This window comes from Agelaius tricolor, unplaced genomic scaffold (assembly GCF_023055355.1).
Source record: "Agelaius tricolor isolate 1412-34295 unplaced genomic scaffold, bAgeTri1.0.p SCAF_14, whole genome shotgun sequence".
NCBI classification, from domain to species: Eukaryota; Metazoa; Chordata; class Aves; order Passeriformes; family Icteridae; genus Agelaius; species Agelaius tricolor.
This window is the reverse complement of record NW_027269274.1, coordinates 16,251,276-16,270,444: the sequence shown is the minus strand read 5'-3', so window position 1 is coordinate 16,270,444 and position 19,169 is coordinate 16,251,276. Positions and strand designations below refer to the sequence as shown.

At 45.9% G+C, this 19,169-nt stretch overlaps 1 long non-coding RNA gene across 1 annotated transcript; it reads left to right on the top strand.

Moving 5' to 3' along the window:
• Positions 1–356: 356 nt before the first annotated feature.
• Positions 357–10,355, top strand: LOC139595694 (uncharacterized). The gene is made up of 3 exons (XR_011681094.1): positions 357–579; positions 7,088–7,211; positions 9,858–10,355. It is a non-coding gene; the product is annotated as an uncharacterized lncRNA (long non-coding RNA).
• Positions 10,356–19,169: the final 8,814 nt, after the last annotated feature.

Here is a 19,169-nt window from a genome sequence, read left to right as displayed (position 1 = left end):
ACCCAGCTCCTTGCCTATAAATCAATGTAGATGTGCTCATTTATGCTCGGTGAGAAATTGGTTCATTAGCTAGAATTACACAGAGGTCCAAACCATGCCATTTAAACTTGAACAGTGCTCTTGAACACCCTGTTCTGCCCTGGATCTGGGATTTGCTTGGTGCCTTCCTATATTTAGCATACAGTAATGTAATTGAAGCAGTAAAATTAGACCCACAAATAGACTGGTTTCTCAGTACTTAATCAAGGACCTTTTCCTAGAACTGCAGAGGGCTGAAATTAAAAGAAAGGAATGTGTGGTAATCAGCCCCATGGAGGCAGGAGGAAACCACCATGAATTTAAACTCCAAACACACACTCTGGCCAGCTGAATGTACCCTTGTTTAAATTAAATGTGGCTTTACAGTGACCCAGGCCAGGGTCACTCTGCACAAAACCCTTGAGAATGCACAGCCCACGTACAGGGAATTAGTGAGCAGATACAAATCATGGTCTGTGAATCTGTGAATTACTGAACAATGAGAATGTCCTTGGAACCCCCATCTATAATGGATGAAGGAAACAACAGCTCCAATAACAGGTACCTCTGCAGCAATGCTAATCTGCCAGTCCTGTCAGTTTGTGAACAGAAACAGGTAAAGAAAGAAGTGACTGACAGACAAACCCAGTGTGCAAACTGCACAATGCATAAATCAGGCAGCAGTCACACTGCAGCTGGAAAAAATGGCAGGAGCCTGCAGCACTGCACTCGTTCAGATTCACTAATAACAGGTCTTAGAAGAGAAACTAGAAGACTTCATTTTCTGGTATTTTCTTCTGAATAATATAATTTTTACTGGGGTAATGCTAAATAGGAGAATTACATTTAAAAATAATTACTTTCTACTACCAGTTTTCATGTGATTATTAGGAAAAACGTCCTCTTTACATTCTAACCCAACAACTGCTAAAAGAATAGGACAAAGAAAATATTCTGTAAGCAGAAGCACAGTCAGACATTTAAGAAGTGCTGAAATGCTTCAGAAACTGCAAAGCTTGTGGCTGACATCTGGAGCTGTGTTTTATGGATTTCTACAATATCAGCACCCCAAGCCTCACAGTGCCAGTTAGGACATGCAAAGACTGATGCAGAGCTAACACCTAAGGAGGTATTTTAAAATGCATTTCCAAGCTGTATTTTCCAGCTTTGGTGATACCCTTGAAGAGGTCAGTGGTACCTCCCCACCTCTTCTACTCACAGCCTGCAACTGCTCTGCAAACAGATGGAACAGCCTGTCACACTCACAGTATGCCCATAAAAACATCCTCCAAGCAGCTTTTGCCAAAGAAGTTTTAGGACTGAAGTTACTTCCCAGATGTAGAAGCTACTAATTCCTGGAAATTTTTTAACATGGGATCTCTGCTAGATCAGACAGATAATGTAGAGAGATTAAGAGTTTCCCTGAACTAGTTTCATTTACTGCATTCCCACCCCCAGAAGATAAGGACAAGCAGGGCCCCCAGGCTCACTCCCCTCCCTCACCCTGCACAGAAAAAGCAGCACTGGGCTCTAAAACTGTATCTAAAAATCACCTACTGAACACTCCAGATACTGAGAACTGATTATATAAAGCTGCACCAGGAAAAGCATTCCTTGTGTGGTGCAGATCTTTTCCAATGCAGGTCTACAAAACATTACAGCATAATTAGGCTTACATAAATACTAATAATTCCATTTGTAATTCAATTTCTAGTTCCTACCATTCATCCAATGATTAATATTGCTTTTACATCAGCATTACACATAGCAGGCTGATAATAGGAACAAAAGATTAGGCTGAGAAGCTCATTTGTAATGAATGGAGATGAATAATACCAGGTGCAAAGTGCAAGAGCACAGAAACTGAATGCCCCTATCTCAGAGCTAACTGAACACACAAAGGCCTCTCTCTATGATACTCACAGGTACTGGCATTTCCTAGAAGACTGAGAAGAAATAATTTACCCTTAAATTATGAAACGCTCACTGGAGATGTCAGTACATCTGAAAAATACACATTAAATAACAATTCAGAGAAAAGCACTCCAGCCTTTTAAGAAAACCAAATTACCTTCCTAGCAAGGCAGCTTTAAGAATATAAAGTGGAATTACCACCTCTGCCATTGTGGTGAATACATCCAAGCAGAGGCACAGGAGAAGCCGCAAGACAAAGCTGATGGGGAGGTGGGGGACTGGGCAGGTATTTATATATTAAAAATACAATAAATATTTTTTATCATACAACTGAAAGCAAAATGACTGCACGAACAGTGTAATATTTCATCCTTAGCCTTGCCTTCTTGGCAAGGGAGACAAGCAGGCAAAGGCTGTTCCTTTGATGAGATTTTCCTCTCCTGCTCCACCCTTTTGCAGTGAGGAGCTCAAAGGCCTTGGCTTGGAAGCAGCACCCAGGAATGTCTGTCTTGTATCTTTGAAGCCTCCTTAGGCAGCATTTCACCCTTTTATACTCCAGTTTGTTATGCAGGAACAGTCTGGGCTGCCAGATCTCATCCAGGCCTCCAGCCCATAGCAGGGCAGCCCCTGGTATTGCCCACTTGAGTCATAGCCAGCACACAGAACCTTCTGGAATTCATCTTGGAAATCCTGTCCTGGAGCAGGTGCAAAGGTGGGAAAACTGCCTCAGTTCACAGGCTGCTCCACAGAGCATCCAAGCCCTGCAGCTGGACAGTCCATGGCAGCCCCAAAAGCTCCCCTGCAAGCAGACCTTTTCTTCAGAGGGAGGCTCCAAGCTCTACAGGCTGCATGCCCCCCTCCTCACCCATCAGAGAGGAATTACTGTTTTCAGCATCTGTATCATCATTCAGAATATTTCCACAGGAAATGAATTCCTATGTAAGCAGGAGCTGAACTCACTGGTGGACAGAATACCCAGGAATAAACAACGTGGGACCACCCCCACTAGCAGTGAATCCAAAATCCACATTGCTTTGGGGAATGGTGGCCTGGAATCTAAGCCAGCCCACTTGTCTCTCAAGTCAGCAGCACTCTGGGGCTTTTCTTGATCCAGAGCCTTTTAAAAATTTATTTATTTGATTCCATGACTCCAAACAACCTATTCCTAAAGAAGCTGATTTGTCATTCTATCCTGTAAGAGTCAGGAGAGGCTGTAAATGCAGCAGCTACACAAAGGGTTCATCTCCCTCAGGGCTTCTCCCTAAGCCCACAGAGAAAGAGGGAGAAAGGGAAGGAGCCCTGTTGCTGTTAACTTTGCTTTAGAGAGACAAGACATATTCTTTTCATGGAGTGAAAAAGGTTTTTGGCTTATTCACACATCCCTTTATACAGAGTTTTACAAACATCTCATGTCTGTCCCCAGCTGGTCAGTTGTCACAGACATCTTCTATGAAAAATCCTTTCCTTAGGATTTTTTCTCCTGAGAAGCCGAGAGGCCTCAGGAACAAAATGTAACCAATGGTTATCTGCTGCTGTGGAATGCAACAGGTGCATCTGGGATTGGTCTCATGGGGTTGTTTCTAATTGTTGGCCAATCACAGCCCAGCTGTCTGGACTGTCTTGGTCAGTCACAAGCCTTTGTTATCATTCTTTTCTATTCTTAGCCAGCTATTTCCAGGTGGGACGTGCCTGGGCTCGTCTGACCCCTGCTGCTGGGCCAAAGGTGGCAGCTGTGGTATTTCACCTCAGAGACGCCTTTGGCTGGCTGCAAGTTGCAGTTGGGCACTCTGAACAAGTCCAGGCATGGTAGAAACTCAGTTTACCTCTGGTGGAAAGGCTCCAGGCTAGGTGAAGAGGAAAAGGAGACAGATTCTGCAGAGGGTTTAATCCAGAGTTTATTCCAGAGTCACAGATGTCTGAATCTTGTAACAGCTCCACAGAATCCCGACTGCATGGTCCCGTGTCTTTTAAGCTTAGGGGCAGGGGGAGGGAAGGGACAGGTGAGCCACCGACCAGGTGGGAGGGGGGGAAGGGGACAATGACACTTGGACAAGCCAATGACCCCTTTTGAACTTTTGCCAATCACACGATGCTGGAATGATAAGATTGACTGACAGCACTTAGCAAGGAGGCAAGGGGGAGGGGAAGGGAGAAGGTATTGCCACACCTGGGAAAGGACTGGGATAGCTGAAACAGGAAATGGCATCACACTGCAACAGCAAGCCTTCTGATGAAATCCTTTCTTCTATTCTTTTAGTATAGTTTTAATATATTATATATCATAAAATAATAAATCAGCCTTCTGAAACATGGAGTCAACATTCTCATCTCTTCCCTCATCCTGGGACCCCTGCAAACACCACCACAGTCAGTAACAAACTGTTACCCTGTAATGATCAGTCAGTTCACCCCAGGTGTTTTGAGATATTGTTTGCATTCTTCATGATGGTTTGGAATAGCTGATGCAGGTGGCAAGTAACAGTCCCAAGCTAAGAGCTCTTTCTCAGGGAAAGCAGCTGGTTTGCAGTGTTACAGGGCTCTATTATCAGAAAAGGCTGGCAGCTTTCTAACAGCTGTGCCAGATCAGGTCAGAATTCAGTTTGTGAGGTTTCTGCAGTGCTGCTGCTTAGCCACCCCAGAGCCCTCCACTCTCAACTCCTCCCATGATTGTTTTGCTGGGCTAATCCAGTTTTCCTTCTGGCACATTAAAACCCCAGAGTCCTGGATTTCCCCACCATTCAGACCTGCCACATGTACAGCACCTATCCTCTCAACACCTCTGCTGGGGCTCTTGCCTGCACATTATCTGAACATGTACTTTCTAAAATGCTTATTACTAGTTGGTATTTTATAATACTTTTCTTTTCCTAGTGCCTAATAATTGAGAAATTAATTCATTGTCCTCCTGTGAGTCTAGTGTATTATTCTGCTGTCATCCAAACACAGATCAGAAATACTTACTAAATGCTTCTACTTATTTTCATCATCATTAACAATTGCAGCATTTCCATTTCAAAGAGACCTTATACAATTCCTTTTTCTGTTTCAAGCAGAATGTTTAAATTCTTTAGTGCCCTTGAAGATAGCAGCCAAGGATAATTTTACATTTTCCTTTTCATTTCTAATTTTCTGCACTTCATTTCTAATTTATATTAACTGTGCTCAGCTCACCCTCCCCTTCCACATTGCTTTCACTTTTTTGTTCCTAATGCTGTCTTCACCACTGAACAATGTTCAGCTTTTATGAAGATAACTCTTTCCTGAGGGCAAATCACACTTTTTTGCATTGTTTTTAAAGAATACCTAATTCTAATATTGTTTTCTTACACAACACTTGCCAAGTTTAACTCAGTAAGTATTTTAACTTTGCTTCTGTTATATTTTACAGTATTAGCTGGGAGAGTCTTCTTTTTATTTAGGTTTATGTTTAACAAGGTCACAGTCATGCTGCCACTACCAGTTCCCAATCCAGCTCTAAAATCCTTTGCTCCCAGATGTGCTGGGTCTGTTAAAACACTATTTCATGGTTTCTTGCAAGTCCACACTGCACATCAATCCTTCCACTCAAAGAAGCAGCACCTGCTGAGCTGTGTAACCAACCACCACCCATTTATGTTCTCAGGATAGACATTCCTGCACTGCCACTGTCCCTGAGTCCATGTGGCACGAGGGACTAACAGGTACCTGCACCCCTAGCAGCAGGCCAGGCCACTGCTGCTCTCCTTGGCAAGCACAGCATCCTCCCACTGCTCTCACTGCTGCTGGACTTACAGTTAGACCTTACAAATGTGCTCCAAAAATAGGCGTGAAGGAAGGGAATTACAATATTATGGCTGGGCAATTGCAGAGGGGGATAAAGTTAGAGCCTGAATTCTGCCAGTGCTGATCCTGACACAGGCTGGCAGCTGGGGATTGAGACCTCAGGGGACTGAGGCAAGGACAAAAGGAAAGGCAAGGGAAGAGATCATCAGTGAAAGGAGTAGAAATCTTCTTGGGTCTCTTTTGGCACAAAACTCTTCTAGGTGGAAGCAAGAGGAAAACACAAGAATGGAAAAGGACCACATGAACAACGGCATTTCCTGAAAAGCTTTAATCTCCTAGGACCATGGCTATCTCAGGCCACCCAACAAGAAATTATTGCTCTGTCTGGTCAAGCTGTTCCCTCCTGGCACCTTCACTGAATCATCCTGTGCAAAGACAAAGACAAAGCTCCTTGGGGTGGCCAAAACCAACTGCAAAGACACTTCCAGCAGGCTGCTGCTAGGCCCATCAGGATTAGAAAAGCACACAGTGGGAGGAAGCATATGACACTAAAGGCACAGCTTCCTAGAGGTATGAAACAGCCCCTCTGCAGCTCTGCTCTTGACTCCAGGACTGATGACAGCTGCCACCAATACCTGTGGTGACAGTTCCTGCTGCCTGTGCACTAGAGCAGCACAAATCTAGGAACCCCGGGCACAGTTACAACCACAGACAGAATTCCTCTTTGCTACCACTTAAGCCAGGAGGAGTTCTGAGAAACTGCTGCCACATGTTCCCTCCATGACTCAGTGCTTAACCAGCAGCTCTTACTCAGGGCTGGTTTCATTTTCAGAGTGATTGCAGTGTGGGGTCCCACAATCAAAGCCTTGCAGAGGGAAAGACCAGAGCTGGGCAATTGTGGCAATACTCATGTCTATGAAAACATCTAAATGTTCTTCTGGCTACAAATGAACAGGAACAGAGGCACTCAGGGATGAAGTACTGAGGAGGGCTTCTGTCCTTTGGGTCTCACTTAGCCCCTCTTATCTGAGAAAAGTCTGTCCCAAAGCCTTCAAAAGCAGCTCCCCTCATCTCTGAGACTGGTGACAGCCTGGCTTTAGCAAGCAGCCACCACTGAGGTCAGTTTAGCTGTCTGCCACCTCAGCCATGCCATGCTGTCACTCTGGAAGGGGTGCAGGGCCACTTCCACCACAAACCCACACTTCCCCTCACTGGCCATGCCTGGTGGTGGAGGCCACAGAGGTCTCCAGCTCACTGTTGACAGTGATCAGGGAATTCTGTGCTGATGCCCAGAGTTAAAAGGTGTCTCTGTGGGTAAGTTTTTCCAGATCAGCACCCTGACCCTCCATCCAGGAGAAAGGCACTGAAATTCTGTGCTCTCCCTTCCATGCAGAAGGAACTGGGAGGAGGAGGAATGAGAGTGCTTGGCATAATGGGAAACAGCTTTGAGGAAACCAAGGAGCTTCTGTCCCACTTCCTTGTTCTCTTCTGAACAACTCTTATGTTAGCCAACACAGGTAAGGCTGGATTTGTTTCCTTTCACTACACATGGAACTGAGAGACAGAACAGTAACAACCCTGTGAAGTCAAAGCTTTCACCTATCCTTAGGTTAATGGGGGAAGGAACACTAGAAAAGGAATCTATTCACTTTTCAGAGAAGTCTACAATTAACTGCACCGCTGAAAATTAATATTAAGCACAATTCTCCAATTCTTCTTTCCCTGCTCACACAGAAACAAACTAGTGAGGAATAAATATTTGGAATGAATCAACACAAAGCCAATATGGCACCATTTTGCTGCAAAGTGCTGCAGCCTCATCCCCACTCTGTGCTGAGCAGCACTGATCCTGGCACAGTGTCTCTCTACCACTCTGTCAGGGAGGAAAATCAAACAGATGAAAAATTAATCAGTAACTGCTTTGAGACATCTTTACTCTGCCAGAGAGATGTGAAGAAGCACTTCTGCAAAGCAGACCTGTGCCCAAGCTGCTCCAAACACCTCTGCAGGTGACTAACTCCTGATTTACACCCAGCACCTGCACCAGAGCAAGCACTTAACAGCCCTCAGCAGCCAGGCAGAGGCCACTGGTGTCCCCACTCACCACATCAAGCCATCAAATACTTCACACAGAGGTCACCCATCCCCAGCGTGGGCCAAGCTCAGCACACAACACTGGCAGAGCCCAAAAACAAATAAACCAAAACCCAAATAATCTGGTCATAGATTCTGTTGTCACTTAAAAGAGAATGGTGGGGTTTTTTCTATCTCTTTGATGGTCCACAACCCATGACACTGTGTGTTACATCATAAATGCAGCTCTTGGATCTCTCTCATTCAGGCAAATTCACTGAAAAGCCCAGGAGCTTGATGTGAGCTGTCAGCTAAAAGGGGGATACATGCCAGCAGAGCCAGGTCTGTAGAGACAACACCCACATGAGCTGGTGTGAGCAGAGCAAGGGATCCTCTAAACAGCTTGGCAGAGATTTTATCAGAGCTGGGCAGGCCCCAGTCATGGCCTGAGTCACTTGGCAGGAGCCACCTACCATTAACCCCTGCCAGCAGGGATTGTGGGTGGAAAATTACAGGTGTGTTCCAGATCAAGGCTGGGTAACAGGTCACTCTGAGGGGTTGTGCTGCAGATGCTTCACCAGGTGTCAAAGTGAACTGTAAAGGTGCAAAGCCCTTTACAGAAAATGGGTAAAACAAGCACTGCACTTTCATAGTAACAGGCTAGAGGCACCTCACACATGTATGACTGTGATCTTCCATGACATTTGCAGCTGAACTTAACTTTCCCCAGATGATGGCCTGTCTCTGTGTGACATCCCTTACTCTGAGCCACTGAAATGAAAGGCAAATGCCTGCAGGGACTGCACCCATTCTCCAGCAGCACAGGAGTCAGAACAAAAGGCACAGCACTGAGGCTGGAGTAGCTCCTGATTTGTACAGCTCTTTTCAGGGTATTACATCATGTTAGTTCACTTCCTTGAGCAGATTTCCTCTCCAAGGTCTGGCACCACTGTGCCAAACACACTATTTCTGTCATCCCAGTAATGGGTACAAACCAGCAAACACCACTCACCTTCCTTCTCGACCTGGAGAAGTCTGCCTGGGTTGCTCCTCTCCATCCAGCTGAGGGTGGGGTCTGACACCCACTGGTGGCTTTCACAAGCTCCCAGATCTCTAGGGCAGCCCTGTGGTTGTGTAAACCAGGCCAAACAGGATTTTGTGGCTCAGTCCTACAGGAAGCAGAGAGATGTGTCAGTGACACAACATAAAGAGACACAGAAAACATTTTCCAAACATCTTCCATTATTCCACGAGTGCTGCCATTCTGGAATGTCCATAGGTGAGGGATTCTCAATATAATGAACAGGAACACACAAACTCTTGAGGATCCACTGTTCTCAGCTCAAACATCTGCAAACCCCTGGAAGTTTCAAACTGAGTGTGTACTCCAAGTTTACAACTACTAATTTTTCAGAATTCTTTCAGTCCTCTCTTTACATCCACTACAATTGATTACATCCACTGCTCCAGTTTGGAGTGAACAGTAACAAAAAAGAAAAGCAAATGAGATTTGAGCCCTTTTTTTCTATTACTGGTGTTTGTTGAAACTAATATAATAAAAATAGCCCCTCAATGGGCAGAAGTTTCTTACATTAACTAAGAGCATTACAAAGAAAAGGCATGAAACCAGCACAACAAAAGCACCTTCACTGGTTTCATTTAAGATGTGAGGGAAAGAAGAGAAACAATGGAGTGGCAGAGGAAGGAAAAAACCCATGGAAAGAAATACAGAAATTTGCATTGACTATCCCCTATACAGATTATTCTCTATGTTAAATTGAAAGAAAGTACAAAAGAATTTGGGGGAAGCCTCAGAAGGAGATAGATCCATCTTAATTATGATTTCTTGATGCTTTCAACTTCTTAGGGAGGAGCATTTGTTGTATTCCCCTTTTCTATTTGCCAAGAGAGAAGACTGTATGTAGGCAGCTTCTCCAAATGCCTCTGTGTTGCTAAGGCAAACATCCTACAACAGCTCAGAACAAAGATATTCTTGTCATAGCTGAACAGGCATTGTTTGGACAACTGAGGAGAAAACTTTTGTCTCTATAGAATGATAAGTCTCTAACTCCATTTTTCAATTACTGCAGAAAAAGAAAAGTGAAAGAAAATCCCTTCTCCCTGCAGACTACAGATGTAGGACTCACAAAATCCAACTGACTAGACACAGTCAAAACTGGATGTCTGCAGAGCTCAGCTACTCTGAAACTCTCCTCTCCTGGAGCTGATTTGTACCTTGGCTACTGATTCCTGATTCCAGCTGCTTCACTTGCTCCTGCAAGTCACCCTCCTGGCTGGACTGCTGGGCCAGGCTGTCTAAGGCACCTGCATGCATGACATAAATGAGACTGTCTCAGAGAGAAAACTTGCTACTGCAGGCCCCTCAAGCTCCTTTACAAAGCTCCCTTGGTCTCCATTTCTCCCTTTGAGACACTGCTCCAGAATCTCACTCCAGTGGTTGAAAATCTAATTTCCAGACTAAGTTTATTAATAGCAAATTTGTACCACTTAGTCCTTGTGCCAGCATTGATCTTTATTACAAAGGACTTTTTGTCCCCTCTAGTATTTACTTGGCAATGAAGGGTTTTACAGAGAGAAAACCCATTGCTTCGCAGGCTTTGTTTTATAGGCAAAGCAAACTCCTCTCTTTTGGTTTTCTCTCATTTACCAGGCTTTCTGACCCTCATTCCTCCTCCCAGACCCTTCTGCACCTGCCCATTTTTCAGGCTGAACCCCACACAGAGTCCTTGGCACACCCCTGCACTCTGTTTAAACTCCCTGTTTGCAGCAGGGCTGCCTCCCTGAAACCATCCTACAGCCATGTGACCTCTGACTCTTCTCCACCATACATTCCTTCTAAATCTGGTGCTTTTCTGGCTCAGGCAGTGGTGACAGAAGGACAGAGTCTCTATTAGACCCTCAGATCTCAGACCTGTCCTACTCAGAAGTTCACAGCTTTTACCTGGACTCTGCAAGTTCTAAAATGCAGCTGAACACATACATGCACTAAGCCCTCCCTGCTGCCATGAGCAATGGGAACATCCTTCTCTTAACAAGGCTGGGTTTCCCTGCACATGAAACACCTGTTCCCTACTCATGGGCAAACTCCCTGCTGCCTGCATTTCACTGGGGCTTCCCTGCAGTTTTTAATCTCCTGTACGTAGCTGTGCTGTCTCCCAGATCCCAGCCTTTGCAAGATCCACTTTCAGTATAAACCAAGCTAGAAACAGTGGCATATGAAACATCAGTTAACAATAAGCAAAGGCATTTTCATACATGCTTAAAGAATCAGTTTGGACATAGCTAGGCCCAGATGTTAGCCTAGGAAACAAATTCTTCCATAGCCCAGATCTGCTCCTCCATTGTGAACAGAACATATTTGTTTGTAACAAACAAGCTGTTTCTGCAGTATCAGTTTGTTTTATTTTAACTACACAGTGTAATAGCTGCATAAATTTAAGACTGATACACCCTTCACCTATGCTGGGATCCACACTGGAATTTGGTTCCCAGCAGTGCCTGCAGTGACAAAGGCTGCAAGGTAACCACAGAAACACCTTCCTCCAGAAGAGCAGCCAAGGCCCACCCACCAGACATCCCATTTCACTGTAAAGCAGGAGAGGAAAGGAACCTCTGGCACCATTAATTTTGTGCCCTCCCAGTCATGCAAGCCATCTTCCTGTCACAGCACATGTGACAGTTGAGATGACCACGATACACAGAGTGTCCCCATACAAATTTCAGAAATCTTCAACCCACACACAGTAACACCATACGTCATCAGAAGGCTTCAGACATCTGGCCACACAGAGTAGCATCACTCCACCTCAGAAGTCTGCAGGCATCTGCCCTTCTTGTTCTTAGCCCAACCTTTTATCCCCTCCTGCTGATGCACTGCACCTGTGTGCCCTCTGTTCCCTCTGGTGGTTGGTCAGCAGCCCTGGCTCGTTACCTTCAATGCTGCTCACCTGCTGCTCCCAGCTGCACCCATTGGGGATGAGGCTGAGCCCCAGCCCCACTCCCAGTCACCACAAACTGTGTGCCTACATCTTCCCTGCTCAGGACAGCCTGGGGTTTTTTGGAACTTATTTGTGCTGAATGTTTGGGCAGTACTTTGGAGAAAAGAAACAGGCTGGTGACATTTGGCATTTCCTGCAGGTGGAGGAGGCTCCATGAAGAAGTCCAGCAGGGACAGCAGGCTGTCCTGTCCCCAGTGAGGGGCAGGAGGGACAGCAGCTGAGCAGCACATTCCTGCCTCGGGAGGTTTCCTGAATTCCCTCACACCTGACATGATGTGTCACAAGCAGTGCAGAGCCAGGGAAGGGCAGCTGGTGCAGTGAGGGGATTTTCAAGACTTTCACTATGGAGTATTGGGTTTAAATGAGAACATCCAAGACTTCTCTAGTGACAGCACTCAGGAGTGCAATGAAGAGGCCTATCCTGGGACAGGACTGCAGAAAAACCCCAGCAAAACAACTTATTGGGAAGAACTTCTTAAAGAACAGACCTTTTCTTTGATTTGTTTTTTGAAAGAACATTGATAAAGGTTCCTGCCAAAGCTCCTTGGAACAGCCTTGCTTCTGGCAGCTCAGAAGCTCCATTCCATAACTTCCAAACTTTATCTCAAAGAGGTCTTTATCCCACATGCATCATTATTACCTTGTCCTAACATGATAAAAACAGTGAAGTATTTGATTACTTTTCATATCATTAAGATGAATTTCTCTTTACTCCATAATACAATGTTACCCAGCGTTCTAGATTAAACCATTGCTGGGTGTTGTAACTGCAGTGCCAGATTCTCATTACATTGCAAACAAGGCAGTTCTTGTTCTAGGGAATGAGATGTTTCAATCATACTAAGCAGCTGCTGTTGTTATTGATTTTAAAAAAAGTAACTACCTTTTTTTAATATAATACACATACTGTGACCTGCTACAAGGCTTTACTTGGAAAATCAATAGGAAGCATAAGCAGTGCAACAACTTAAAATGGATATAGCTCAAAACAGGAATTCAGAAATCCCAGAGCAATACACTTCTAAAACTCAAAATCTGGGACATAGTGTCCTCATAGGAAATTTAAAACATTATTTCATTCAGATTACAGGGAAAAGGAAAAAAAAAAAAAAGCCAAACAATCTTTACAGCGTCAGAACTTCCCAGGAAACAGCAATTCTGAGTTAGACTCATGTGCCTTAATTCCAAGAAGCAGGATTTTCTGCTGGGAACAAAGTCCAAGAGGATCTGGATGGAGGGAATTCTGCAGGGATCCACAGCACAAATAGGGAGGTTACAGCAGGGCAGGCACAGCTGGCCCCAGGCTGAGCAGAGCCTCTCTGGAGCAGTGAGGCACTGCCAGACTGGAGAAGGAAGGAGAGCTGGGGTTCCCTTCACCCCTCTGCCCAGTGGCTGCTCAGAGCAGCTGGGCAGGGAGCAGTGTGCTGCTCTGTGTGGGATGTCCCACCCCATCCACGTGGGAATGCTCACAACTTCCAGAGGGGCTCAGGAAAGGGCCCAGCATTGAGTGAGGGAGGGGGCCTCCCCTCCTGCCTTTCCAGACTCTGCAGAGGAAGGTGCCAGCAAGCACCAACCCCTGCAAAGATGGGATTCCAAGCAGCTGTTTTGTGACTAGGGCTCCAACAGGCTACAGGACATTCATCTACACACCTTCATCTTTTAATTTTTGTGCTTGTGACTACCCTGACCATAACCCTGTCCCTCCTTAGCAACAAAATGACATCATTACTAAATTAAATATTTAATTTAATACTTGACTAATGCTATTAAGTTATCCAGCTTTCACAAGTTACCAGGACCACCTCTCTAAAGACAAAATTTTCCCTCTCACAGTACTTATGGGTTTTCTTCCCCCACACAGGCAACAACCATGGATAAAAAAGCTGAAGTAAATGAGTAAGTAATTACCTCTATACTGTTGGCTTTATTGCTGGTCAATAGGGCACACAATCAAGCCCTGAAGTGGAACAGGCAATATATTTGCTGGAGTTTATTGCACAACTCAGGACCTGTATCACATGCCTCGTGTGCGTTGCTGAGGTGGAAAAAGTTGTGCTGCTGAACAAAGGGCCACTGTGGGCTGACACAAACAACACAAAAAACCCACTGACCTGGAAGTTAAAGTACAAAATCTGCTTTCAGCCTGAGTGCCTGCTGCCCATCCACATTAAATGAAGAAGCCTTGTTTGAAGGAAGTATTAAGCTTAATCTGCTCTTCTCAAGCAGAGAGAGCACATGCCAGCACCAGAACTCCACCCAGCAAACCCCACCAGCAGCCAAATCACCAAAGGACAATGCAAGACTCAACTGCATTTTGGAGGGGGATTTTTCTGTCATAAGGTTATTCCAAATTATCCAGCATCAAGAAATTTATCTATGCAAGCCAACAGCACTGGCTGGGGGAGAGTTACACAACAAGATACTGGTGAGGGAGTAGAGAAGGGAAAACTTAAGAGAGAAATGGAGCAACCTGTGAGGAGTTTCTAAGCACTGTGGCAATACAAACAGCACAAACTGCAAAGGCTCAGAGAAGGATTCCAGAGAGGCAGCAAGCTCAAAGTCAAAAGGTGTGGTGAGAAGGTCACTCCTGGTAAGTGGCACAGCAATCAATACAGGAGAGAAAAAAAGATTAACAGCTTAAGAGGCTCCAGTCCCTGGAAAGACTTAAATCGATGACTGGATGCTGGCTTCACAGAATACAAATACCACACAGCACCAGGTGTGCCAACTGGAATGACTTTGATGACTCCACTGAGGTCAACACAGTTGTAACAACCTGTTCTGGGTTTACATCTGGAACATCAAAGTACCACGCAAAACCAAGGAATTAATCATCAGCCAAATGCCAGGCCAGGAATTTTATAATAATTCAAGCCTTTTTCAACAACCCAAGCAACTGTGTTCACATTCCAGACAGTCTCACATGGGTATTCCAGTAGGAGGAGAGGGATGGCAGAAGCCACTCTCGCACCAGCACTGGTGGGTACTGCAGCTCCTGCAGCAGCTCAGGCTGCCAAGGGAAGGACTCCATGGGCACACACACTGTGCTACCAAGCTGGTGGACATGTCCCACTGTGAGCATGCTGCTGTGTATATACAAAACATGGGAGACAAGTGACCACCAAGAAAGGGAGAAGCAGCAGGTAGGGAGCTAAAACTGTAGGCAGTAGCTGACATAAAGTGGGAATCAAAAATCTCCCACTGCTGAGGGCATGCCTTGAGAAGCAGAGTTCTGTCTCCCCTTTACTCCCACCCAGCCTGGCAACTTCCACAGAAACTGTGTTTATAGAAACTCAGGCCAGTGACACACTCAGAGTGCTCTGCTCTTGATGAACAAGAGTGCTGTGCTCTGTCCACTGTTGCTTGCCATCACCTGTGGTCCACCAGGAATCCATCCACGCTGCAGAAGGGGCTGCACTCACCTGCTGAAGTGCAGGCATCAAGCAGAAATGCTCAGTTTGCCTCCTATATTAAACTTGCACTTTGTAGAGACTCAGTCCCACACTTCTATTCAGGATTTCAGAGTGGCAAATCAGGAATGTGGCAGCACAGGCTTTCCCTCCCAAAACCTTGTAGTAATCACATATCCTCTGAACAGAGAGAGACATAGCTCTCCCAGGATTTTCCTGGGAAGCTGTGAGAAAGCTCAGAGAAAGAATTAAAACAATTATTATCTCAATCTCTGCACCTGGCAGGCAATCTGTTTGTCAAAGATGTTTACAAGAAGAAGTTGTCCCTTCTTGACCAATAGGTGAGAGAAGATTCCTAAAGGCCAGTCAGGTCTTAGGACCACCATAGTTTCTGTAAGAACTGTGGATTTCTAATACTCAAGTGCCTTTTCATGTATTCTGATGATGGAGTCTCTGTATCGCCTTTGTCTGTCCCTGAAACCCTTTTGGTGATAAAGTCTCAGGTTCATTTGAACACAGCCATTCCCAAGAATCTTGTCTTCCCTAGATGAGCTTCATATCATGTTTTCTTCACCTCCCCCTTCCTCCAAACAATCTGCTATTGGTGTGTCTCCAGGTTGTGCAGCATTTAGCAATGGCTGTGCCAGTAACACACTGTGAAAATGACCCTTCTGTCACATCCCAACATCACAGCTCTCAAAATCAAACATTTCTTGGTAACACTCTCCATAACAAGGAGTAACAATCTCTGCTTTCTGCTCTTGAGGCACCATGATTCTTCCAAGGAACAGCTGGGATGGACACTATTTAAAATACCAGTAAAAGGAGGAAGAAGTACAGCTACAGCTGGGTTTGCCTGAACTGCCACTAAGAGCATTTGAGCTCTTGCTGTGACTCTGCCATGGCTCTTCTTTTGCTGTGCCTCATCTTCTCACCACACCTGTTGCTACTGGGTATTTGGATGGCAAACTCTTCTTTGCCATGCTGCAAATTTCAGCCCAGGACCTGAGAATCCCTGCCATGGACAGGATGATTTCAGAACATCCCAGCTGTCACAAAAGAAAGGATGAAGTGTGAAACTACTTATGTAGACCTTTGAAGCAAGCTGAACCAGAGCAAACATTGAATAGGGCCAAGGCTCCTTCCTCCCCAGGCAGCAGTTTGTTCACATGCAGTGGTTCTAAGGCCTTCCACCCTGGAGTAACCCTGCTCATGGTTATCTCTGTAATGCTGACAGGGCAGCTGCCTCTGAAATCACACATCCATGCCCACTCTGCCCAAAATGCTGAGATGAGCACACAAAACATGGAATGGTGACCATTCAGGTGTGCTGGTGAAGGGAGCAGATGAAGCAGATCTCTAGAGCTAGAAGCTAGAAGAGCTAGAAGCTGCCACTTAAAGCTACAGTTCTGACATCAGCCACACTAAGGAGACAAACCACAGAGACCACAATATGTGGCAGCACTTCTCTGCACCTGTCTGCAGCACAGCACATCTGACACTCAAGCACTGTCAGAGCAGCAGTGGCTGCTGTGCACAGGATGCACCTTCTCTGCAGCAGCCCCTCATTGTGCTCAGAGAGGCACTTGCTGCAGAGAAGTGACTGCTGGTGCTCTGCTCACTCTCACAACCTCTGGGTTTGCAGGGGAAAGCAGCACAGCCAATCTGGTTTATCACACTGCAGCAGGGTGCTGAGTCCTGTCACCAAGCAGCAGATGAGATGAATTTCATAAAAGTGCCCCTGTGCTCACCAGAGACTGGATGGACCACACTGAGATTGGGCAGCAGTTGCCAAGGAAAAGAAACAGAGAAGGACTGTGACATGATCCTCCACAGAAAAACATGAAACTTCTGATATTGAACTCAAAGCATCTCAAAACATCTATGGAAGAGGAAATAGCCTGGAAACTGGATTAAATCTCTCTTGGTACCTCATTATCTTCTTGAGTGTGAGAGAGAAACCTTCTTATTTGTTCATCAGGATTGTAGTTTATTAAAATTTAAATTCACTTTTTGGTAACTTTCCCAGACCAAAAAAAAAAAAAGTCAATTCAAGTTTTGGCATGGTCTTCACTTGGGAAATAACTGCTCTATAACAGGGTGAGCTCTAGCAGCTTTATTATCCCACTCAGCAGAGGCACAAGTATTACCTCTAACAAGTCTGAAGCATACATGGTCCCCCTTACATTTCACAAGCAAGGAAGAAAGGATGTGCAAATCACCTACAGAAAGAAGTGCTGGAGTTCCTTGTCTCAGAAATGAAGACTGTGAGGAAATATGGGAACAGACTACCACATGGAAAGTGCTCTAAGGAGAGAGACAGCTGTTCTCCACCTCAGAAGTGCTCAGAAGTGTTCAGCTTTAGTCACAGCAGAGCTGCCATGACAAGAGAAAACTTTCTAGCAGACAGAACCACAAAGCATCAGGACAGATTGCGTGCTAAAGTCCTCAGCAGCAATGGGAGCCTCTGGGTCAGGCTGGGCAAACATTTGTCAGGAATGATGTAAGGCAAGTTGATGCTTACTTGGATGGGGAAATTGGGCTAGATGACAGTCAAGTTCCCTTCCAAGCCATCTTGATCTATGGCCCTACACTGAGGAATTGAGTGCTGGCCAGTAATCCACACACACAGAGTCATGTGGGATCCCAGAGATGCCCTGTGTCACCCTAATCTGTCCCTCTGTGTCTGCCAGCTCCTCCCATCGAAAGCAGTCTCAGCCCTACAAGAGCACAGGCTCAGCAGAGAACACTGTGATTATAAATGTTTGTCTCTAAGGTCCCTGTAAAGTCCCTTTCCCCCCATATCTCAGGTGGAGACTGAGAGCACGGTCAGTGCTTGCACTTTGGGGTGCTGACATGGACATTACACCAGAAGAAGAATGGGATCTATCTCTGATCTCCAGCCCTAGACTTTGGGCCTCCCATTCACAGCAGGAGGTACAACCCCACTCTATCTCAGCTGAGTCCCCTTCCAGCCTCACAAGCCCATTGTGGAAGTTCTGTTTCCCCAGCACAGGAACAGCTCCATTTGCAGCTGCACCTGCAATCTGCTGACCCCAGTTCTGGCTGTCCCTGGGCCTGCACCTTGCCCGAAGTGGGAAGGCTGAGGCAGGAGTGTCTCCAGCATGGACACAGCTAAACTGGGACCACAGCTCCACCTGCAGGGCTCTGCCAAAGCAGCTCCTCCTCGGGGAAGGGCAGTGTCACCCCAGCAGATACCGCACACCCGGCAGCTCCCAGAAGACAGATGTGAGCACAAACACAACCACGCTCCTCAGGGTCCTGAAAGCACACAAAGCCCCCCTCTGACAGCATCACCTCAGGAATCAAATCACCATTTTGATACAGTTCCCAGGACCCAGTTAATTGCCAGCAAATTCAGTGCATGTTAGATACTGGATGGTGCAGAATGCTGAGTGAAGCCTCGGCCTCTGTGGCTCCAGGGAGCAGCTCTCGTGCCTGGGGCTCTGCCAGTGCCAGCTCGGCCTCCTGCCCTCAGGCAACACCCACACGGCCCAGGGCACCACAGCCAGGCTCCTTGAAACCTCCAAAGAGCTTTGCAGTGCTTCTGTACCAAAAGGAGCCCAGGCCAACGTGTGTAAAGCACCAGGAACACATTGTACTACAGCAGCACATTCCCTTGGATGCGAGTCTGACAGGAACATCCAGCCTCCTGGGAGAACAGCAATTTTTCCTTTTATGAAAAGGTCAGCAGCACCATGTGATTTTCCAAGATATATAACCAGCATGCAATGCAAATACATAGAAAAGCAAGTGTTTTAGTGGTAAGTATAGGAATTTACACTTGTCCAACTGGATTAGACCACTAGTCTGTCTTGCAAGGCATTTGTTCTGCTCAGGGCTTGGACAAGGGATTGGCTGATGTTTCCAAGAAAAAGCACCCTGCCTTCTGCAGCCCAGCCACTGGCACTCTTAGAGGGCACCTAGCACCTGTCTGCAGGGAACCAGCCCA